Source organism: Trichomycterus rosablanca, chromosome 15 (genome assembly GCF_030014385.1).
Source record: "Trichomycterus rosablanca isolate fTriRos1 chromosome 15, fTriRos1.hap1, whole genome shotgun sequence".
Classification (NCBI taxonomy): Eukaryota; Metazoa; Chordata; class Actinopteri; order Siluriformes; family Trichomycteridae; genus Trichomycterus; species Trichomycterus rosablanca.
The window spans coordinates 20,970,098-20,995,847 of record NC_086002.1 but is presented as its reverse complement, the minus strand read 5'-3'; the positions used below and the strand labels follow the sequence as shown (position 1 = coordinate 20,995,847).

Here is a 25,750-nt window from a genome sequence, read left to right as displayed (position 1 = left end):
CTTGAGGGCAACTGAGAATTACTCTTACCCTTGGCTGACTTGGGTGCTGACGTTTTCTGTGTTTCAGAAGAACCCTGCAGTAACTCAAACAGGGGCCGAGCAAGCCTAGAGAAATCTTGAATAAATGACCGGTAATAACTTAAAAACCCCAGGAGAGCTCTTACCTCCCCCACTGTGGGAGGAGGTAAGAGGTCTTCTCTCTCCCAACTGTTTAACTGCCTCCAGGTCTTTTGGGTCAATCTGCACTCCTTCCCCTGACACTAACCGGCCCACATACCGTACTTGGCGCCTGAACAGTTCACATTTGGTTGGTCTCAACTTAATTCCACAAGCCCTCAGCCTTCCCAGGATCTGCTTCAGCTTAGCCACATGGTCAGCAAATGTTTTGGAATAACATAAAACATCATCCAAGTAGGGGGTGCAACATTCATCCCGCAACCCTTCCAGGGCACCCTCCATGCACCTTTGGAATGCAGCTGGTGCATTACTCAGTCCAAACGGTATTCGGACCCACTGGTAGAGGCCCCATGGGGTACTGAAGGCTGTACAATGTTGGAACCCCTCATCCACAAACCCTTGGTGGTAGGCAGACCCTTGGTCTAAGATAGAGAACCATGAATGTCCGCCAAGATTATCCAACAGGTCCTGAATGCGGGGCAAAGGATGCCTGTCTGGCACAGTCTTTTTATTCAATTCTCTAAAGTCAACACAAAGTCTCAAGCTGGAGTCCTTCTTACGAACACAAACCACAGGGGAGGAATATGAGGACATTGATTTTGTGATCCAGCCCCTCTCCAGCAAGGTCTGTACATACTCCTTCACCTCATTGTACAATGGCTTTGGTACTGCGTTGTAACTTTTTTTTACAGGAATATCATCCCTCAAGTGTATTTTTAGTTTTAGGGAGGGAACACATCCAATGTCTCCATCATCTCTGGAGAACACGTCACACTCTTCATACAGCATTTGTCTAACTACAGCCTGCTCTTCTGCCTCTAAATGTGATAAGTCCACAGAAGGATGCCATCTGCCATCAACAGAAGAGTCTGGGTGGTTAGTGGTGCTACTGTTCAGCTGGACTGCACTGACCTGGGTTTTCGGCTGGTTAGGTGGCTGATAGGCTTGGGTCGGTAAAACGGCACACACATCTTCTACCCAACCCAACACAGTCCGTTGTGGTAGATACACACTGTGTTTTGTGACATTTTGCACAGGGACCTCCACAAACTTGGTGCCTCCTGGTGGTACTTGGATGATCATTGGCCATGTCTCCAGTCCCTCAGGCCATCCTCCCTCTACTGTAGGTTCAAAGCACATCACTCCTCCTTTGGGCAATGATCGCACTCTGCACCTAACTGTTTGGAGGTGACCTGGCTGGATCAACATACCTTGCTTTCCCACTTTCACAGTACAACCATGGGATAAGTCATCTGTCCAAGACTTCTGGGCAGCTGATGCGACAACCTTTGCAGCCTGCTCATCCAGGGTCAGTATTTCACCTACCAAGGCACTTAAGCCTAGGGGATCAGCAGCTCCATCATTTCCTTTAATCAGTTCCCCAATCACATTTATCCCCAGCAGTGGACAATCGAGACTACTTTGAGACACTAAAAATGGAACCCGGATAGAATGCCTGCCTTGGCCTCGGCTCAGAATCTCCAGGTCTACTTCGATCCAACCATCAAATGGGATATGAGAACCATTAGCAGCAGTCACATACAGGGGTTCAGACAATAAGACATCCAATGACTTGACTTCTACATCTGGCAGCATGGATTTGACCCACTCCTTTCCGACTATACTCACTTGAGCACCAGTGTCCAACAGCATTTGTGTCTTGACTCCGTTGGTCATGCATGAAACTAAACATTTACCTCCGACAACTTGGGCAGTTCGCCATCCATTCCTGCTGGTTGCCTCAACACCCTTGATTGTTTGACCAACATCAGCAGCTTTCACTTGGATAGGGGACAGATAAGAGGGCTGAGTCACTGGGCGTCCCGCCCCAATGACCTCACCTCGTTTCCCGACTGTGATGAATTTCTACAGGCCACAGCACGATGTCCTACCTGCCCACAACGGAAACAATGTTGGCACTGCTCTTGTCCTCGCTGGAAACATTCACCACATCTCCCTTTCACATTCTGGCGCCGAGTGCTAGTGGATGGTCTGAACAAGGTGTTAGGCAATGGTGCATGTGGAGTGACGTTTGGTGGTACAAACAGTTGGGTAGCGGGAGAGAAATACTGAGTGTAGGGCACTGAATACTGGGTAGTGGCTGCAGGAGAGGACTGGATGGTGTTTGGTAGTGCTGGGTTGACCCAAGGTGGTTCTGACCGACCAGACTTCACCAGCTTTTCCACATTCTGTGTGAGTGATACCACTTGAGCAGTAAGCTGTTGAATGGCAGCTCGATTGGCTTCCACTTCTGATGTGGACAATGCTGGTTGTTCCTGCACCCTAGGTTGCTGTGTGGCACATACTATAGCTGCTTTAGGCCTAGTTAAAACAGCCAGACGCTTAGCTCTCTCTGCTTCCTCTGTGGCTAGTTTAGTGACCTGATCCAAGATTACACTGTCTAACACTTTAGGGTCACTAAGACATGGTTTTAAGTTACACCTAACTTCACAGTTTCTCTCATTAAGGCCCTGATAAAGAGAATGTAAGAATACCCCCTGCACCAACCCCTTGTCATAGTTAAAATCTTTATCATTATGACTAGATGCCAGAAGTACACGTTGTCTCAAAGTCATTAACCGATACACAAACTGCTGTGGTGTCTCTTTATCCTGCTGTTTCGCATTACTTAATTCTTGGAATAATTCTGTGCTACTTTTATCTCTAATATGAGCACGAAGCAATGTCTTTAGCTCAGCTACTGTTAGATCATCTTTATTGGTTAATAACTCTTTAAAATTACCACCTTTAGTTACTTTAAGCACTGCTCTGATCACCTCTGAGTCTGTGAACCCATCACACACTGCCTCCTCAATCTGTTTACACAGCTGTGTGAAGGGGACCTCAGAACCAGAGTCAGAGAGCTGACCACCTTGAATTTTAAACTCTCTCCTGGGTAAGAACGCTGCAACATCACTAATTTTAACAACCTGAGTGGTAGCCTGTACTTGCATATTCCCCATCCCCCCAGAATCCCTGTTTAAATTACCACTATCTGTGGGGATGGTGGTTTCATGTAGATGAACCAAACTTCCTCTTCTGGTTGCTGTTGTTGCAGAGCCCTGACCCTGAGGTGAAGGGCTGGACTGAGTACTAGAGTCTCTAATTCCCAATAGTTCAGTGATGTCATCATTCAAAGATAGCAGACAAGCCATCCCTTCATCTTCTAATGTCTAGATCTTTTCACTTTTCATATAGTCTATGATGTAGTAGAACAGTTGAGCCTCAGAGAATTTACACAGTTCACGATGCTCTTCTTCTTCTAGAGAAGCGGCTAGTTTATAAAGTTGCGTTGCATTAAGCAATGGAAGTCTCTTGTGTATTTCCCACAAAAGCACTTGCCGTGGTTCTGCCATTTCAATGGATCCAACTACCACTCTGGACGACGCACACCCCAGCTGGCTGCTCCCACAGTGCAGTCCCTGGATCCCAGCACAGCAATCCCGGACGAGCCCCCAATTGTTACCGGCCTCAGGCCTAGGGGAAACCTGGGCACGGTACAAACATCCGATTCCTTACAAGAGAGAGACGGACACAGAAGTTAGCGTGTGCAAAGCTCTGGCGTTCTCTTTATTACATACAAAAATATCAAAACATACAAAAATAGCAAATATCAAAATTCCATTACTTTAAAGTGCACAACTAAATAAACCCATCAATGAAAATAAACATTTAGACACAAAAAGATAGAAAAACTCAAATATATTAAATTCTCCTTAACCAAATATATAAATAGAAAAAGATAAACTCAATAAAGCAAATTCACAATAGTCCAACAATAAATATAACACATAACCAAAATAGTAATCATAATAGTAATAATATATAATAATAATCCTAATCAATCTTAATAATAATAATAAACTCAAGTAAGTAACCTAATTCAAAACATTCAAACTATAAAAACCCAAAAGTAACTAATTAAAAAAACTCATTAAATATATTACCTTTAACCCATTTAACCAAACAATAAAGAAAAATAATAAAGAAAGAGGAAAGAAAAAGACAACACAAACTTAACTATCAAATATAAATAACAAAACCCTTAACCAAAACCCACAATAACCCAAACAAAAGTAATAAACTTTAACATCAGTCTCACAGGTACTCAAACTATTTAAAAGTGCATACTGCAATTAAAGTGCTGTTCAATGAACTGAAAACATTAACACAGCTCATTCTTCATTTCACTAAGTGTTTCCACTTACATTAACACAATGACCTACACAATCACATAGCATAGCATAGCATTCATTCATAGAATTCAACGACCATGGCAACCAAGTTTGTTTGGGCTAACGCTAATGCTAACGGCGTGCGACTACCAATAGTAACGATTTACTCGACAGTATAACATACATAGGCACATAGCACATCGCATATGTTAAAACCAAGCAGATAAAAAATGCATAAGTAGAATAAAACTACAATTTCCGTACCTTACAAGAGAGAGACGGACACAGAAGTTAGCGTGTGCAAAGCTCTGGCGTTCTAAGCACTGCTTCCACGCTCACAGCTTTGTACACACGGCCGTTCTCCTTGTAAGGTGCGCCCTCTGCTGGTCTGGTACCGTTACTCTCAGTAGTTTAGTCCCTCTGTTATACTGATTGTTTTTTTAAAACTAAGTTTATTAAGAAAAAAACCCAACCGAAAGAAAGGATGAAAAATATAAAAGCACACAAAGAAAATAGCTACCCCTAAAACCCAATAAGAATTACCAAAGTGTAAAAGGGGTGTTGGTTACCATTTACTACAATTTTCAACCCCCTTACATAAACAACAGTCAAAGAACACAAATCTGCTGAAACCTGTTAAAACCAAAGTGTTTTTGGATAGGCAGCGGTTACATAAAAAGCTGGTTGATACAAACGTTAAAGAGACCGGTGTTTTAGATCAGCTTCAGCACTGGGCACATAATTAGCCGTTTGCACTATTTCTTAGGCTAATTTGACTGTTTCATGATTGAGCTATGCCAAACCTGTAAAGAACATGCTTGTCAGGTGGATTTTTACAGTGGTTCTTTTTCTTTTTTGTAGATGAATTTGAAATGATGAATGAATGATTTTGAATGAATTTTTTCTTCTAAATAAATAAATAATATCAATAATGTTAAAAATCTATACCACATCTACAAGATGTAACTTATTTCTAGCACCACTAGATGGGGATGATGTCTGGACATAATTTCGAACTTCATCTTGAATTTTGAACATCAAGTCACTAAAAAGCTAAATAACCTAATTTGGTTTTTCAGTAAAGTTATTAATAAATGCAATTAGGGAAACGTTTACATTTTTAAAGCAGAAAAACAAAGTTATTCGTCAATGTCTTTAAAGTTATATTGACAAAATAATTTCCTTTCGTACGGCCAGGATGGATAAGTGTTTTACTCAGAATGAAAGTGTCAGCTGGCCTTTTTCTTCACGTATTGCTTTGATGATGAAGAAAAAAAGAAAATTTTCGTCTCCTTTGGCAGGAGGTTGAAGTAAAGATGTGTGAGGAAAAGCTTCCAGCACCTGGTATTCCCAGGCAGTCTCCCATCCAAGTACTAACCAGGGCCAACCCTGCTTAGCTTCCGAGATCGGGCGTTCTCAGGGTGGTGTGGCCGTAAACGAGAAAGCTGCAAATAGCCCCGCTTTTATAGTTGTTCATCATTCACCTTTCACTTAAGTATGTTTAGATTATTTGTTGTCATGTTTTTTTGTTGTTTTAGACATAATTTCTTTTCCTGTAAAACTGTTTATAGCGTAACAGCGTAAACACCACCGTCTATAAATGAATGAATTGCTTTGGTCCTCCACTTGAGACTTTTGTTTAAGTAAACAGCGCCTTAAATATGACGAGCTTGATTAGTTTATAAAGGCTCTCCCGTCCCAAGTGTTTCTGTAAAATGTTGTTCTGTAAAATGGCCTGGTTAGTACTTGGATGGGAGACCGCCTGGGAATACCAGATGCTGTAAGCTTTTCCTCACACATCTTTACTTCAACCTCCTGCCAAAGGAGCCCAAAATTTTCTTTTTTTCTTCATCATCAAAGCAATACGTGAAGAAAAAGGCCAGCTGACACTTTCATTCTGAGTAGAGTAAAACACTTATCCATCCTGGCCGTACGAAAGGAAATTATTTTGTCAATATAACTTTTATCATTGTTTTTTATTATTATTATTATTATTATTATTATTATTATTATTATTATTATTATTGCATTTATTATTAACTGTACTGAAAAGCCGAATTAAAATATTCAACATTAAAGTGACTTTTAAAGTGGAGTTCAAAATTATGTCCAGACATCATCCCCATCTAGTGGTTGTGAGAAATAAGTTACATCTGGTTGATGGGGTAAAGATTTGTGACATTATTCATTTTTATTATGATTTATTTTTCGTTGTTGTTGTATTTTTGATTATTTGTTGTTGTGTTTGTTGTTATTTTAAACAGAATTTTTGAAAACTCCACAGGTTAAAGTGCAAAAGCATAAACACCACCGTCAATAAATAAATGAATTGCTTTGGTCCTCCACTTGAGACTTTTTGTTTACTTTCAACCAATGAACAGTTTTCAAAAAATAAATTATGTTTAAAATTACAAATAATACAAAAACAAATGTAATTGTAAAATAATATTACAATCCAGATGTAACTTATTTCTAGCACCACTAGATGGGGATGATGTCTGGACATAATTTTCAAGTCACTTAAACCTTGAAGATTTTCAGTTTAGCTACCAATCCAACCACACCACACCAACGTCTGCATTCCTAGTAAAAATACAGTGGTCATTGATTTGCTGATTAATACTAAATAGATCAGGTAGTCCTCTACACCAAGCATTTACAGACATATTACAGTAAATACGCAGAAGTGGCAAAGCATCGCATTCATCAGAAACGGCATTAATGTTTTTGTAGGTGTGTTTGTTAAAAGTCTAAAACCAAGTACATTTATAAACGTGTTTAAATTGGTACTTACACATCCTAACACACTGACATCTTCAGCTTGTAATTTCAATTATCTGCTCTGCTATCCAGGCACGTGCACAGACATTTTGGGGGGCAGGTGCTCAAGCCAAAAAAAAAGGGCACCCCTCGCCAAAATTATTAATAAAATAATAATAAAAAAAAAAAACACAGTAGGATATTTAACTTATATGTTTATTAACACATTGTTAACACAATGAATAAACATCTAATCAAATAACTCAAATGATCAAATTGCATAAATAAATAAAAAACAGGCAAAAACAAGGCCATATTGTGCACACTTTTTAATAACCAAACAACATATTAAATAATCATCAAAAAATACTAGAATACTAAAAAAAACTTGAAACTTATCAAAACTCTGTTATGAATAAATGAAATAAAAAATAAAGCATTTATAACATTATCTCTATAACATATAATCTCTATAACATTAACTCTATAACATTTCCCTATTTATTTATAATTTTTGTATGCTGTTCTATATCGTAGAGCATTATATTTAGTCTTCTACATATACTAGTTTGTAATGTTAATTACCTAGCAAAATTATTCCCCATTTGTAAACCTCAACTGTTAAAGTATAAATGCTTGCATGAAAATAACTCCTTGACTAAAGGTTACCTTTCCTACACAGCATTTTGGCAAGGATGCTGTAATTATAAAATATTGTATGTTTGTATCTATTTTCAACACTGTGAGATCTACAGTACTTGACTGTCTCCTGCAAAATGTTTGTGCTCCTGCTTTTTTCTTCTTCAGGCTTTCACATTAACATAAGTAAGATTTTTTTTTAAATATTGATGAATGTAGAAAAAAAATTGGGCTCCAGCAGTAAGGGCACTTTTCTCATCCAGGGCATAAGGGTAGGTGCTTGAGCACCACTAGGGGTCTATCTGTGCACGTGCCTGCTGCTATCACCTGGTCGTGCAAACGTGCACCTTTACGCAGACTCTCGATTGGCTGTGGGTTTGTAGATGGGCGGGACAAGGGCTTAAAAAAAGGCCGCATCTAGAGAGAGATAAATTCCAATTGGCTACGACTGGATTAGGGTGTAATTTGATTGGTCCACACTCCTGGACAAAATATGGGCCAAACCTAAAACTGCACTGATGTTTAGAAAGAAAAACAAGCCAGGCATTAATATGGAATGATGGTCTGAACACCCAGACGTGTTAATCTGAGTTCTACATCAAACATTCAAATCTTTTTATAAATTTACCTTTCTGCACAGGAAGACGTTTTAAGTTAATTTTCCTTCTCCAGCCCCCATTCCCCAAACAGTTCACTGCAGCAAGGAGGAGTGAGAAGCAAATGGTGGCGTAAAAGATGCAGAAGTGATTCTGAAGTGATGCAGAAGTGATTCTCATTTTCTGAGAGGTGGTTTGCTGTTAAGACCATTAAAATTAATTTTGGCTTTGGTCAATGTTTTGCACAGAAGCATATTACAGGGTATCTGCAGGTATTGGGAAATTAAATTTAAGACTTTTTAAGACTTAATACCACTCTGAGACAAAAATCAATACCACTGTCGCAGTAACAAAGCAGCAAAAAGCACACATCAACATTATGTTTACAGACTTTATTGTAAGCATGCGAGTGCTGTATTTTCTGTTTAATCAATATTTAATGATTTAAACTTAAATGAACAGTTTTGTATAACCAAAACCATTTATACTTACATTTTGTATAAACCAGAACCGTCTGTACACTGAAAATGGGGTCTCAATTTTCTCTAATTTTTCAAATACATACACTATATTGCCAAAAGTATTCACTCCAAGCACCTTGGCATGCAGACTGCTTTTACAAACATTTGTGAAAGAATGGGTCGCTCTCAGGAGCTCAGTGAATTCCAGCGTGGTACCGTGATAGGATGCCACCTGTGCAACAAGTCCAGTCATGAAATTTCCTCACTACTAAATATTCCACAGTCAACTGTCAGTGGTATAACAAAGTGAGATTGGGAACAACAGCAACTCGGGCCCCGAAGTGGTAGACCACGTAAAGTTACAGAGCGGGGTCGCCAAGTGCTGAGGCGACTGCATAAAAGTCTCGAACGCTCTGCTGTATAACTTGTAGCCAAACTGGGCTTACATTTCAAGCTTAAAAAAAAACAATTAGAAACACAAAAATATTTAAATTGCAGCATTTAAGGCAAGTTTGCATTTAAAAAAAAACACGTTCTCTGACTTCACTTGATTTCTCCGCTCGGGAATAATCTGTCCTGTTACATGTTAGCATAATTAAACAAGTTTATTTCTTAATTATTTGTCATTATACTAAGAGCACTGCTTATTTTCTGCATGTTCTATCTGTAGCTCCGTTACAGCTCTCTCTCTCTCTCTCTCTCTCTCTCTCTTTATTATGACTCATTATGACTGATTAATTCCCTCTACTGATGTGAAGCTGAATATGTGGATTACAGTCGATAAGAATTGCGCAAAATAAAAAAATACACATAGTGGCTCCCAGAGGCACGACTCGGTTCCTTTCGTTCATTTTAAATAGCCGTTCAATAGAATGGGATCGTTCGCAAACGACTCATCACTAAAAGTCACCCACTGTTTCTTCGGACAGGTCACACATGAAAACAGACTGGCAGATCGCAGTCACACACACTAGCTGTCTGTCGCAAACAAGCTCCTTGAGCCAACTATATTTTACGTGAACAATGGGAGCCGACTCCCATCCAAGGGCCGTTACTTTCTTTATTTCCTTTTGTAACTTAAAACAAGGCAGAATGTTAGGGTGGTGATCTCCGCGGCATGGCAGGCACTCCACAGGCAGAAGTGAAATTGAAGAGCCGTTTTGGAGCAGAAAGAGCCGACTCTTCTCGGTGAGCTGAGCCAAATGGCTCACCAAAAAGAGCCGGAATTCGCATCACTCTTACACACAGGTGCAAGCAAGGCGCAGGCGGAGCAGTTTTCATTTCAGTAGTGGTGTGCGATACTGCAAAATTTGGTATAGATCCGATACCAAGTAAATACAGGGCCAGTATCGCCGTTACCGATCCGATACCGATACTTTTTACTTATAAAGCGCTTTATTTACTTTCATGTAGGGAACAGCAGTGTGTCATGATTCATGAGGTGAATGTATCATTAATAGGCTTTGACTAATACAGGAAATGATTTTGTGTTCATTAGTTAATCATGTGCAGTGAAAACCCACTACAGTTTTTAGGTGAATAAAAGTAATTTTAATAATGTAATAAACTTTAATGAAGTCTGTGGTTTTTGTTCAGAAACAATTATATAATAAGAAAACAGAATCCCTACTCTCTCTGCATTCTCTGGCTTTTTGTAAAATAAAGTACAGAAAATAGTAAAGAACATCCATTCTTTTTTTCAGTTTTTGTTCATAAACAATAATATAATAAAACTGAATTCATTACTTTCACTGCACTTCTTATCTGGCTCAAAACAAAGTACAGTACAACATTACAACTAAAGAACAAATGTTTTAAAACTTACAATTTTAATTTTTTATTTACTGATGAAAAAGTATCCACTGTTTCTCTTTTTAAATATAATCTTTATTAAGACATGATTTTCAGAACAAGGTTATTATGATTACATTACACTCAGAACAAGATAAAGGACACAACAATAACACATACAAAACATAAGAACTATTACATTCAAATTTTACAGCTTAAGTATTGACCATGGAAACTTTTTCTTAGTTTTAAGATCTTCAGTTCGCAGCCGTTTTAAGTGACAAACAATCTGTTTAAAAACAATGTCAGCACTTATATTACACTGGTCTATAATTATTTTGCATCTTGTTTTCCAGATCTTTGTATTCACTACACAAATAATTAGCCAGTAAAATTCTTCTATATTTTTATGTACATTATCATGAATACCATACATTATTGTTCTCATATTTATATCAAAATCCAAATTTAATGTTTTTACTTTATTCCAAATGTTAATGGTTCTTGTACAGTTCAACAGAAGATGTTCAATTGTTTCTTCTTCCAGACAACCGTGTATGGGACATTTAGTGGTGGTGACATAACAACTCCATTTCACAATTGTTCTAACGGGTAGTCTATAATTTATTATCAGCCACATTGTGTCTCTTATATTTTCAGAAATATTTTTTGAAAGTATGTTCTTTATTATTATCTTACTTTCATATAGATTTGTCTGTCTATACTGTAGGGTTTCTCCATGATAAAATGTATTAATTAATTTATAAATTTCTTTATTTGATAAGTTAATCCAGTCAATATTTAAGTTTGTATGTTTAAATGTGAAAAACACCATAAATAAGTTTATAATAAAATACATCTTTTCTTTTCTTCCCTTTTTGTTTCAACCATTCCGATTCTTTCAGTATCCACTTAGCCTTCCTTTCCATTGCTTGTGCTATGTTTTTACAAAATGCAATTTTCATTTTAATGATTGCTCCTAAACCTCCTTGAGACTTTGGTTTAAACAAAAGCGTTCGTTTTGTTACCTCCCTATTTGTATTCCATATAAATTTAATACACAATTTGTTCAGGCGATTAATACATTTTTCATCTGGTGGAAAAACAGTAGCCAGAAATAATACTTTAGATAAGATAAAGGTTTTAATAATATTTATGCGAGTTTTATTGTTAGAACCTTTAAATTTGTCCAGTTCATGTTTCACTGACTCTTCTTTCTTTTCCCAGTTTAGTTAACGTGCTCTATCTTTAGATACATATATACCCAGTACTTTTATTTCTTCTTTTATATTGACTTCTAGATAGGGTTGTGTATTTCCTCCTATCCAAATACCTTCTGTTTTCATTTGGTTAAGTTTTGCACCTGCTATTATATCATATTCATTAAAATAGTCTTTTATTATATTATATTCTAATTGGTTTTTAATGAAGACTGTTATATCATCAGCATAAGCTGAGATTTTAATTATGTTGTTCTTAGAAAGTCTTATACCTTGTATTCTTGGGTCATTCTTGATTTTATTTAGAAGAGGGCTAATAGCTAGTACATAAAGAGCTGCACTTAAGGGGCAGCCTTGTTTAACTCCCCGTAAAAGTATCCACTGTTTATTTTTTTAAATAGCTTTATTTAACAAAATTCAATCACATTACAAATATATACAGATCAATACATCATCAAAATAATTACATCAGTTGAAAATGTTTATTACAAATCCAGAATAGAATAATACAGGAATATATATATATATATATATATATATTCAGAGCTTGTTCTTTTTCTTTTCCCTTTTTATACTCTATTTTTTGTTTAAAGTGGAAAAAAAAAAGAATAATAATAATAAATTACAAACTTAATATTGACCAAGGAGGTGGAGGTTTTTTTTGTGCGCAGGTCTTCATTTTTTAGTCTTCTAAGATGGAATTAATTTTAAAAGTGGACTAATTGCCAAAATATATAGGGCAGAACTCAGGGGGCAACCTTGTTTTACTCCTCTATGACAGCTAAAATTATGAGTTAAAACACCGTTACCATTTATTTGTACTTCCGACTTTGCATAAAGCAGCTTTATCATTTGGATGAAATTTTCTGGAAAGCCATAGTTTTCTAATACATGCCATAGATATTCTCTTGAGACGTAGTCAAAGGCTTTTTTTTAATCTAATGCTACTATGAAATAATTTTTTTTTTTTTCATTTGTTAGTACAGAGAACTCCATTTCCCAGGAGACCCTGCGGGATCATGTGACCTTGGACAGGCAACCATCAACCTATCCAAGAGCAGTTTCACCTGAGTTCTAATTGTACACACCTGTGCTATAGGTTATTTTAACACCGCGTTTGTTTCGTCTGATGCAAAGTATCGTATCTGTTTCAGTACATACCGAGCGTGTTGAATATATTTTGTGATTTTTGGTTTTTGACTATCGCTTGCTTTTGACCGTGTCTTTGGATCTCCCTTTAGCGGCGGATGTGTGTTTTGGATAATGACCGTGTGCTTGTATATTTGACTTTGATTTTGGACAGTGATTTAAATAAACCGTTTTTGCCTCTTCTGCGAGCGTCCTTCTTTTTCATTATATATATATCGAGTTTCATTATATATATATCGAGTTTCATTATATATATATCAAGTTTCATTATATATATATATTATCGCTGTCGAAGTTAACGCGATAATAACGCATTAACGCAATCTCAATTTAACGCGATTTAAAAAAATAGTGCCGTTAACGCAAATTCTAGTTCATGTTGAGACTTGACTGGTAGAACAAACGTTTTAATGTCGGACTTGCCAACGTTTTTCATTTGCGGTTTGTTAACATTATGTAACCGAGCGTCGTAGTAACGTAGTAATGCACTTGCATAATAAAGAAATAAATACACGCTATATTCACAAGTTGTCGGGAGCAGAACACTTTATTAACGCGTTCTGTTACGGTAAAGAATACCGGACAGCTGAGTCAAGCACATGGTCCATGAACTATGGAAGCCCCAAAGGGTCAAAACACACTCAGTTCGTGTAGAAACGTCCATTAAACCATTGGATAGTATTACTGCCTAGTATGTGAGTGAATAAAACTCCCTTACAATTTTCTTTTGTCCCAGCAGTTTTTAACATCAGTACATTTAGCATAAAATGTGTTGACCATTTTAATTGTAACATTTCACTTAAAAATCCTTGTTTTCTATAACATTTACACAGATTTTTTTTAATGCGATTAATCGCAATTAACTATATCAAATTCTGAGATTAATCGTGATTAAAAATTTTAATCGTTTGACAGCCCTAATATATATATATATATATAAATCAAGTTTCATTATATACATCGAGTTTCATTATATATATATATATACAGTGTATCACAAAAGTGAGTACACCCCTCCCATTTCTGCAGATATTTAAGTATATCTTTTCATGGGACAACACTGACAAAATGACACTTTGACACAATGAAAAGTAGTCTGTGTGCAGCTTATATAACAGTGTAAATTTATTCTTCCCTCAAAATAACTCAATATACAGCCATTTATGTCTAAACCACCGGCAACAAAAGTGAGTACACCCCTAAGAGACTACACCCCTAAATGTCCAAATTGAGCACTGCTTGTCATTTTCCCTCAAAAAGGTCATGTGATTTGTTAGTGTTACTAGGTCTCAGGTGTGCATAGGGAGCAGGTGTGTTCAATTTAGTAGTACAGCTCTCACACTCTCTCATACTGGTCACTGAAAGTTCCAACATGGCACCTCATGGCAAAGAACTCTCTGAGGATCTTAAAAGACGAATTGTTGCGCTACATGAAGATGGCCAAGGCTACAAGAAGATTGCCAACACCCTGAAACTGAGCTGTAGCACAGTGGCCAAGATCATCCAGCGTTTTAAAAGAGCAGGGTCCACTCAGAACAGACCTCGCGTTGGTCGTCCAAAGAAGCTGAGTGCACGTGCTCAGCGTCACATCCAACTGCTGTCTTTGAAAGATAGGCGCAGGAGTGCTGTCAGCATTGCTGCAGAGATTGAAAAGGTGGGGGGTCAGCCTGTCAGTGCTCAGACCATACGCCGCACACTACATCAAATTGGTCTGCATGGCTGTCACCCCAGAAGGAAGCCTCTTCTGAAGTCTCTACACAAGAAAGCCCGCAAACAGTTTGCTGAAGACATGTCAACAAAGGACATGGATTACTGGAACCATGTCCTTTGGTCTGATGAGACCAAGATTAATTTGTTTGGTTCAGATGGTCTCAAGCATGTGTGGCGGCAATCAGGTGAGGAGTACAAAGATAAGTGTGTCATGCCTACAGTCTAGCATGGTGGTGGGAATGCCATGGTCTGGGGCTGCATGAGTGCAGCAGGTGTTGGGGAGTTACATTTCATTGAGGGACACATGAACTCCAATATGTACTGTGAAATACTGAAGCAGAGCATGATCCCCTCCCTCCGGAAACTGGGTCGCAGGGCAGTGTTCCAGCATGATAATGACCCCAAACACACCTCTAAGACGACCACTGCTTTATTGAAGAGGCTGAGGGTAAAGGTGATGGACTGGCCAAGCATGTCTCCAGACCTAAACCCAATAGAACATCTTTGGGGCATCTTCAAGCGGAAGGTGGAGGAGCGCAAAGTCTCGAATATCCGCTAGCTCCGTGATGTCGTCATGGAGGAGTGGAAAAGCATTCCAGTGGCAACCTGTGAAGCTCTGGTAAACTCCATGCCCAGGAGAGTTAAGGCAGTTCTGGGAAATAATGGTGGCCACACAAAATATTGACACTTCAGGAACTTTCACTAAGGGGTGTACTCACTTTTGTTGCCGGTGGTTTAGACATAAATGGCTGTATATTGAGTTATTTTGAGGGAAGAATAAATTTACACTGTTATATAAGCTGCACACAGACTACTTTTCATTGTGTCAAAGTGTCATTTTGTCAGTGTTGTCCCATGAAAAGATATACTTAAATATCTGCAGAAATGTGAGGGGTGTACTCACTTTTGTGATACACTGTATATATATATATATATATATATATATATATATATATATACATATATATATATATATATATATATATATATATATATTAGGGCTGTCAAACGATTAAATTTTTTAATCGCGATTAATCTCAGAATTTCATATAGTTAATCGCGATTAATCGCATACAAACAAATCTGTGTAAATGTTATAGAAAACAAGGATTTTTATGTGAAATGTTACAATTAAAATGGTGAACACATTTTATGCTAAATGTACTGATGTTAAAAACTGCTGGGACAAGAGAAAACTGTAAGGGAGTTTTATTCACTCACATACTAGGCAGTAAATGTCAGATTGTAGTTTAGAATTTCTCCATCAGCAAACATTGTAGATCAGCGGTGCTTTAGGTGGGATAAGGCGTAGTTATTGTAACAGACTTTTCTGTGGTTGTATTGTGACAATGGTTTGATGGCCGTTTCTACACGAAGTGAGTGTGTTTTGACCCTTTGGGGCTTCCATAGTGCATGGACTAACGTGCTTGACTCAGCTTTCCGGTATTTGGTACCTTAACAGAATAAGTTAATAAAAGTGTTCTGCTCCCGACAACTTGTGAATATAGCGTGTATTTATTTCTTTATAAGTGCATCACTACAACGCTCGGTTACATTATGTTAACAAACCGCAAATGAAAAACGGTGGCATGTCCGACATTAAAGTTTGTTTTAATGTCGGACTTGCCACCGTTTTTCATTTGCGGTTTGTTAACATAATGTAACCGAGCGTTGTAGTTCTACCAGTCAAGTCTCAACATTAACTAGAATTTGCGTTAACGGCACTATTATTTTTAATCGCGTTAAATTGAAATCGCGTTAATGCGTTATTATCGCGTTAACTTCGACAGCCCTAATACAGTGGGGTCAAAAAGTATTTAGTCAGCCACTGATTGTGCAAGTTCTCCTACTTAGAAAGATGAGAGAGGTCTGTAATTTTCATCATAGGTACACTTCAACTATGAGAGACAAAATGAGAAAAAAAAATGCAGGAAATCACATTGTAGGATTTTTAAAGAATTTATTTGTAAATTATGGTGGAAAATAAGTATTTGGTCACCCACAAACAAGCAAGATTTCTGGCTCTCACAGACCTGTAACTTCTTCTGTAAGAAGCTCTTCTGTCCTCCACTCGTTACCTGTATTAATGGCACCTGTTTGACCTTGTTATCTGTATAAAAGACACCTGTCCACAGCCTCAAACAGTCAGACTCCAAACTCAACCATGGCCAAGACCAAAGAGCTGTCGAAGGACACCAGGAATAAAATTGTAGACCTGCACCAGGCTGGGAAGAGTGAATCTACAATAGGCAAGCAGGTTGGTGTAAATAAATCAACTGTGGGAGCAATTGTAAGAAAATGGAAGACATACAAGACCATTGATAATCTCCCTTGGGGTCAAGATCTCATCCCGTGGGGTCAAAATGATCACGAGAACGGTGAGCAAAAATCCCAGAACTACACGGAGGGACCTGATGAATGACCTGCAGAGCGCTGGGACCAAAGTAACAAAGGCTACCATCAGTAACACACTACGGCGAGAGGGACTCAAATCCTGCAGTGCCAGGCGTGTCCCCCTGCTTAAGCCAGTACATGTCCAGGCCCGTCTGAAGTTTGCCAGAGAGCATATGGATGATCCAGAAGAGGATTGGGAGAATATCATGTGGTCAGATGAAACCAAAATGGAACTTTTTGGTAAAAACTCAACTCGTCGTGTTTGGAGGAAGAAGAAGAACCCAAGGACACCATACCTACTGTGAAGCATGGGGGTGGAAACATCATGCTTTGGGGCTGTTTTTCTGCAAAGGGGACAGGACGACTGATCCGTGTTAAGGGAAGAATGAACGGGGCCATGTATCGTGAGATTTTAAGCCAAAACCTCCTTCCATCAGTGAGAGCATTGAAGATGGAACGTGGCTGGGTCTTCCAGCATGACAATGATCCCAAACACGCCGCTCGGGCAACAAAGGAGTGGCTCCGTAAAAAGCATTTCAAGGTCCTGAAGTGGCCTAGCCAGTCTCCAGACCTCAACCCCATAGAAAATTTGTGGAGGGAGTTGAAAGTCCGTGTTGCCCAGCGACAGCCCCAAAACATCACTGCTCTAGAGGAGATCTGCATGGAGGAATGGGCCAAAATACCAGCTACAGTGTGTGCAAACCTGGTGAAGACTTACAGGAAACGTTTGACCTCTGTCATTGCCAATAAAGGTTATGTTACAAAGTATTGAGTTGAACTTTTGTTATTGACCAAATACTTATTTTTCACCATAATAACAAATAAATTCTTTCAAAATCCTACAATGTGATTTCCTGGATTTTTTTTCTCATTTTGTCTCTCATAGTTGAAGTGTACCTTTGATGAAAATTACAGACCTCTCTCATCTTTCTAAGTAGGAGAACTTGCACAATCAGTGGCTGACTAAATACTTTTTGACCCCACTGTATATATATATATATATATATATATATATATATATATATATATATATATATATATATATATATATATATAGTTTCATTATATATACAGTGTATCACAAAAGTGAGTACACCCCTCACATTTCTGCAGATATTTAAGTATATCTTTTCATGGGACAACACTGACAAAATGACACTTTGACACAATGAAAAGTAGTCTGTGTGCAGCTTATATAACAGTGTAAATTTATTCTTCCCTCAAAATAACTCAATATACAGCCATTAATGTCTAAACCACTGGCAACAAAAGTGAGTACACCCCTAAGTGACTACACCCCTAAATGTCCAAATTGAGCACTGCTTGTCATTTTCCCTCCAAAATGTAATGTGATTTGTTAGTGTTACTAGGTCTCAGGTGTGCATAGGGAGCAGGTGTGTTCAATTTAGTAGTACAGCTCTCACACTCTCTCATACTGGTCACTGAAAGTTCCAACATGGCACCTCATGGCAAAGAACTCTCTGAGGATCTTAAAAGACGAATTGTTGCGCTACATGAAGATGGCCAAGGCTACAAGAAGATTGCCAACACCCTGAAACTGAGCTGCAGCACAGTGGCCAAGATCATCTAGCGTTTTAAAAGAGCAGGGTCCACTCAGAACAGACCTCGCGTTGGTCGTCCAAAGAAGCTGAGTGCACGTGCTCAGCGTCACATCCAACTGCTGTCTTTGAGAGATAGGCGCAGGAGTGCTGTCAGCATTGCTGCAGAGATTGAAAAGGTGGGGGGGGTCAGCCTGTCAGTGCTCAGACCATACGCCGCACACTACATCAAATTGGTCTGCATGGCTGTCACCCCAGAAGGAAGCCTCTTCTGAAGTCTCTACACAAGAAAGCCCGCAAACAGTTTGCTGAAGACATGTCAACAAAGGACATGGATTACTGGAACCATGTCCTATGGTCTGATGAGACCAAGAATAATTTGTTTGGTTCAGATGGTCTCAAGCATGTGTGGCGGCAATCAGGTGAGGAGTACAAAGATAAGTGTGTCATGCCTACAGTCAAGCATGGTGGTGGGAATGCCATGGTCTGGGGCTGCATGAGTGCAACAGGTGTTGGGGAGTTACATTTCATTGAGGGACACATGAACTCCAATATGTACTGTGAAATACTGAAGCAAAGCATGATCCCCTCCCTCCGGAAACTGGGTCGCAGGGCAGTGTTCCAGCATGATAATGACCCCAAACACACCTCTAAGACGACCACTGCTTTATTGAAGAGGCTGAGGGTAAAGGTGATGGACTGGCCAAGCATGTCTCCAGACCTAAACCCAATAGAACATCTTTGGGGCATCCTCAAGCGGAAGGTGGAGGAGCGCAAAGTCTCGAATATCCGCCAGCTCCGTGATGTCGTCATGGAGGAGTGGAAAAGCATTCCAGTGGCAACCTGTGAAGCTCTGGTAAACTCCATGCCCAGGAGAGTTAAGGCAGTTCTGGGAAATAATGGTGGCCACACAAAATATTGACACTTCAGGAACTTTCACTAAGGGGTGTACTCACTTTTGTTGCCGGTGGTTTAGACATTAATGGCTGTATATTGAGTTATTTTGAGAGAAGAATAAATTTACACTGTTATATAAGCTGCACACAGACTACTTTTCATTGTGTCAAAGTGTCATTTTGTCAGTGTTGTCCCATGAAAAGATATACTTAAATATCTGCAGAAATGTGAGGGGTGTACTCACTTTTGTGATGCACTGTATATATATATATATATATACAGTATATATATATACAGTATGTACAGTGTATATATATATATATATATATATATATATATATATATATATATATATATATATATATATATATATATATATATATATATATATAGGCACTTGATGTGCTAGGTCAGAATGTACAGTATAGGATAAGGGAGTCAGATAACATTGTGTAAGATAATGAATTGACAATAGACCAGAAGAAGTCCTTATTTGGTGTAAACAAGGACAGGGGAAGCGCTCAGGAACTAACAAAACAAAACAAGATGATGGTGTTCCTCTCGTGACAGTATAGTATGTGTTATGTGTGTTGAGATTCATATGTATTGAAGGGCGAAGGTGTGCCGTCCAAAACAAGAGATGGTGTTCCTCTCGTGACAGTAAAGTATGTGTTATGTTTGTTGAGATTCATATGTATTGAAGGGCGAAGGTGTGCCTTCCAAAACAAGAGATGGTGTTCCTGTCGTGACAGTATAGTATGTGTTATGTGTGTTGAGATTCATATGTATTGAAGGGCGAAGGTGTGCCGTCCAAAACAAGAGATGGTGTTCCTCTCGTGACAGTAAAGTATGTGTTATGTTTGTTGAAATTCATATGTATTGAAGGGTGAAGGTGTGCCGTCCAAAACAAGAGATGGTGTTCCTCTCGTGACAGTATAGTATGTGTTTTGTTTGTTGAGATTCATATGTATTGAAGGGCGAAGGTGTGCCATCCAAAACAAGAGATGGTGTTCCTCTCGTGACAGTATAGTATGTGTTTTGTTTGTTGAGATTCATATGTATTGAAGGGCGAAGGTGTGCCGTCCAAAACAAGAGATGGTGTTCCTCTCGTGACAGTATAGTATGTGTTTTGTTTGTTGAGATTCATATGTATTGAAGGGCGAAGGTGTGCCGTATAAAACAAGAGATGGTGTTCCTCTCGTGACAGTATAGTATGTGTTATGTTTGTTGAGATTCATATGTATTGAAGGGCGAAGGTGTGCCGTCCAAAACAAGAGATGGTGTTCCTCTCGTGACAGTATAGTATGTGTTATGTGTTTTGAGATTGTATACATACACACACACACATATATATCATATATATATATATATATATATATATATATATATATATATATATATATATATATATATATATATATATATATACACACACACAGTGGGGAAAATAAGTATTTGATTCCCTGCTGATTTTGTAAGTTTACCCCCTTACAAAGACTTGAACAGTCTATAATTTTTTTGGAAGGTTTATTTTAACAGAGAGCGACAGAATATCAACAAAAAATCCAAAAAAAAGAAAAACATTAAATAAAGGTTATAAATTAATTTGTATTTGATTGGGTGAAATAAGTATTTGATCCCCTAGCAAAACGTGACTTAGTACTTGGTGGAGAAACCCTTGTTGGCAAGCACAGAGGTCAGATGTTTCTTGTAGCTGGTCACCAGGTTTGTGCACATCTCAGGGGGGATTTTGGCCCACTCCTCTTTACAGAATCTCTCCAAATCCTGAAGGTTTTGAGGCTGTTGCTTGGAAACTCGAAGTTTGAGCTCCCTCCACAGATTTTCTAGGGGATTAAGGTCTGGAGACTAGCTAGGCCACTCTAGGATCTTAATGTGCTTCTTCTTAAGCCAGTCCTTTGTTGCCTTGGCCGTATGTTTTGTGTCATTGTCATGCTAGAAGACCCATCCACAACCCATCTTCAGTGTTCTGGCTGAGGCCAGGAGGTTTTCATTCAAGATTCTACGATACATGGCCCCGTTCATCAGCCCCTCAATGTGATGAAGTCTTCCTGTACCCTTAGCAGAGAAACAGCCCCAAAGCAGAATGTTTCCACCTCCATGTTTGACAGTGGGGATGGTGTTCTTGTGGTCATATCCTGCATTTCTCTGCCTCCAAACACAGCGAGTGGAGTTGATGCCAAAGAGCTCAATTTTGGTCTCATCTGACCATATCACATTCTCCCAAGCTTTCTCTGAATCATTCAGGTGTTCATTGGCAAACTTCAGACGGGCCTGTACATGAGCCTTCTTGAACAGAGGGGCATTGCGGGCACTGCAGGATCTCAATCCATTACGGCGAAGTGTGTTACTAATGGTTTTCTTGGTGACTGTGCTCCCAGCTCCCTTGAGATCATTGACAAGCTCCGCCCGTGTAATTCTGGGCTGACCTCACCTTTCTCAGAATCATTCTTACCCCACGAGGTGAGATCTTGCATGGAGCTCCAGAGCGAGGGCGATTGACTGCGATCTTGTATATCTTCCATTTTCGAATTATTGCAGCAACAGTGGTCTCTTTCTCACCAAGCTTCTTGCTGTCTTGTAGCCCATTCCAGCCATCATGGGCACATAACCGGTCTGTGGGGGTCAGAATTCTTGCTGGTTGGTAGGGGATCAAATACTTATTTCCCTTAATCAAATACAAATTAATTTATAACTTTTATTTAATGTTTTTTTTCTGGATTTTTTGTTGATATTCTGTCTCTCTCTGTTAAAATAAACCTTCCCTAAAAATTATAGACTGTTTAAGTCTTTGTAAGGGGGTTTTCACATAGTTAATTGCGATTAATCGCATTTTTTTTTTTTAAATCTGTGTAAATGTTATAGAAAACAAGGATTTTTAAGTGATATGTTACAATTAAAATGGTGAACACATTTTATGCTAAATGTACTTAAGTTAAAAACTGCTGAGACAAGAGAAAACTGTAAGGGAGTTTTATTCACTCACATACTAGGCAGTAATACTATCCAGCAGAGACCCTTGAATTCGTATAAATGTCAGATTGTAGGTTAGAATTTCTCCATCAGCAAACATTGTAGATCAGCGGTGCTATAGGTGGGATAAGGCGTAGTTATTGTAACAGACTTTTCTGTGCTTGTATTGTGACAATGGTTTGATGGACGTTTCTACACGAAGTGAGTGTGTTTTGACCCTTTGGGGCTTCCATAGTTCATGTAATAGCATGCTTGGCTAACGCGATGACTCTCGGTACCGTAACAGAAGAAGCTAATAAAGTGTTCTGCTTCTGACAACTTGTGAATATACCGTGTATTTATTTCTTTATTAAGCGAGTGCATCACTACAACGCTCGGTTACATTATGTTAACAAACCGCAAAAGAAACAAACGGTGGCAAGTCCGCCCCACACTTTGAGTTGCCGTGCACGGTCAAGTCTCAACATGAACTATGGATGACTCGCAGGGCCAAATAGAATTTGCGGTAACGGCACTATTTTTTTTAATCGCGTTAAATTGAGATCGCGTTAATGCGTTATTATCGCGTTAACTTCGACAGCCCATATATATATATATATATATATACAGTGTATCACAAAAGTGAGTACACCCCTCACATTTCTGCAGATATTTAAGTATATCTTTTCATGGGACAACACTGACAAAATGACACTTTGACACAATGAAAAGTAGTCTGTGTGCAGCTTATATAACAGTGTAAATTTATTCTTCCCTCAAAATAACTCAATATACAGCCATTAATGTCTAAACCACCGGCAACAAAAGTGAGTACACCCCTAAGAGACTACACCCCTAAATGTCCAAATTAAGCACTGCTTGTCATTTTCCCTCCAAAATGTCATGTGATTTGTTAGTGTTACTAGGTCTCAGGTGTGCATAGGGAGCAGGTGTGTTCAATTTAGTAGTACAGCTCTCACACTTTCTCATACTGGTCACTGAAAGTTCCAACATGGCACCTCATGGCAAAGAACTCTCTGAGGATCTTAAAAGACGAATTGTTGCGCTACATGAAGATGGCCAAGGCTACAAGAAGATTGCCAACACCCTGAAACTGAGCTGCAGCACAGTGGCCAAGATCATCCAGCGTTTTAAAAGAGCAGGGTCCACTCAGAAAAGACCTCGCGTTGGTCGTCCAAAGAAGCTGAGTGCACGTGCTCAGCGTCACATCCAACTGCTGTCTTTGAAAGATAGGCGCAGGAGTGCTGTCAGCATTGCTGCAGAGATTGAAAAGGTGGGGGGTCAGCCTGTCAGTGCTCAGACCATACGCCGCACACTACATCAAATTGGTCTGCATGGCTGTCACCCCAGAAGGAAGCCTCTTCTGAAGTCTCTACACAAGAAAGCCCGCAAACAGTTTGCTGAAGACATGTCAACAAAGGACATGGATTACTGGAACCATGTCCTATGGTTTGATGAGACCAAGATTAATTAGTTTGGTTCAGATGGTCTCAAGCATGTGTGGCGGCAATCAGGTGAGGAGTACAAAGATAAGTGTGTCATGCCTACAGTCAAGCATGGTGTTGGGAATGCCATGGTCTGGGGCTGCATGAGTGCAGCAGGTGTTGGGGAGTTACATTTCATTGAGGGACACATGAACTCCAATATGTACTGTGAAATACTGAAGCAGAGCATGATCCCCTCCCTCCGGAAACTGGGTCGCAGGGCAGTGTTCCAGCATGATAATGACCCCAAACACACCTCTAAGACGACCACTGCTTTATTGAAGAGGCTGAGGGTAAAGGTGATGGACTGGCCAAGCATGTCTCCAGACCTAAACCCAATAGAACATCTTTGGGGCATCCTCAAACGGAAGGTGGAGGAGCGCAAAGTCTCGAATATCCGCCAGCTCCGTGATGTCGTCATGGAGGAGTGGAAAAGCATTCCAGTGGCAACCTGTGAAGCTCTGGTAAACTCCATGCCCAGGAAAGTTAAGGCAGTTCTGGGAAATAATGGTGGCCACACAAAATATTGACACTTCAGGAACTTTCACTAAGGGGTGTACTCACTTTTGTTGTCGGTGGTTTAGACATTAATGGCTGTATATTGAGTTATTTTGAGGGAAGAATAAATTTACACTGTTATATAAGCTGCACACAGACTACTTTTCATTGTGTCAAAGTGTCATTTTGTCAGTGTTGTCCCATGAAAAGATATACTTAAATATCTGCAGAAATGTGAGGGGTGTACTCACTTTTGTGATACACTGTATATATATATATATATATATATATATATATATATATATATATAATTTTACACAAGTTTGTCAACAGACAAACGTGTGCGTGTATATAGTGAATAAGTGTACACACAGGACTCTGCGCCTGGATCCACCACTCCCATGCACTCCCTGTAACACTAGTTTATGTATCAGATGCTTTTTTATTTTCCATTAATAAAGTAAAGATATATGTTTTATTTATTAAGATGTTATTTCATACTTAAATAAGTAAAATTTTACAGTTTGTAGTATAATAAAATCTTAAGAATAAATATTACATGTAAACATAAAAAGCACATAAATAATATATACTTCGGTAGTTCTGTTTTTGTTACTTATATTAATTGCTATGAGGTCAAATATGTAAATATATTTACACGTACTGGTCTTAGGGGTATACATGTGTTTTTCTTTTGTTGTTGTTGTTTATTACCAGTTTTGAACTAATACTTTGAAATCTTTGAATCTTAATTTTTATTAATATTGTTCTCTTTTAAGCTGCATGCAACAAACTGAATCAAGTGCTAACAGCATACCAACCAAACAAATAGCAGGTCAGTGCTAAGTATTTGTCCCCAAAATTGTATAATTGTAATATTGTAATAATCGTAATAATTGTAAAATTGTAATAATCATATATAAAATTTTGTGTGTGTGTGTATAAAGTTATTAGTGTGTAACTATGGTTTTGTGGTACTAACAAAATCTAGTAAAAGATCCAGAGATCAGAGCTGCTGAAATGGACCAGGAAAAATGGATGATTGTGCTGCTGGGGAAGACTGGTGCTGGGAGAAGTGCAACAGGAAATACCATCCTCGGAAACTATGTATTTATATCAGAACGATCTTTATATTCTGTAACAGAACCGACTCAACGCGTAGAAGCTGAGATAGAAAGAAAAACTCATACGTGTGGTTGATACACCAGGATTATTTAACACTAGAGTGCCACAAGATCAGTTAGCGATG

The 25,750-nt window shown here is 38.7% G+C and overlaps 1 protein-coding gene and 1 pseudogene across 1 annotated transcript in view; both read right to left on the bottom strand.

The window, feature by feature from the left end:
• LOC134328786 (uncharacterized) overlaps positions 1-25,750 on the bottom strand; it is a 765,451-nt gene that overhangs the window by 619,671 nt on the left and 120,030 nt on the right. The window lies entirely within an intron of this gene.
• LOC134329655 (5S ribosomal RNA) lies at positions 5,682-5,790 on the bottom strand (annotated as a pseudogene).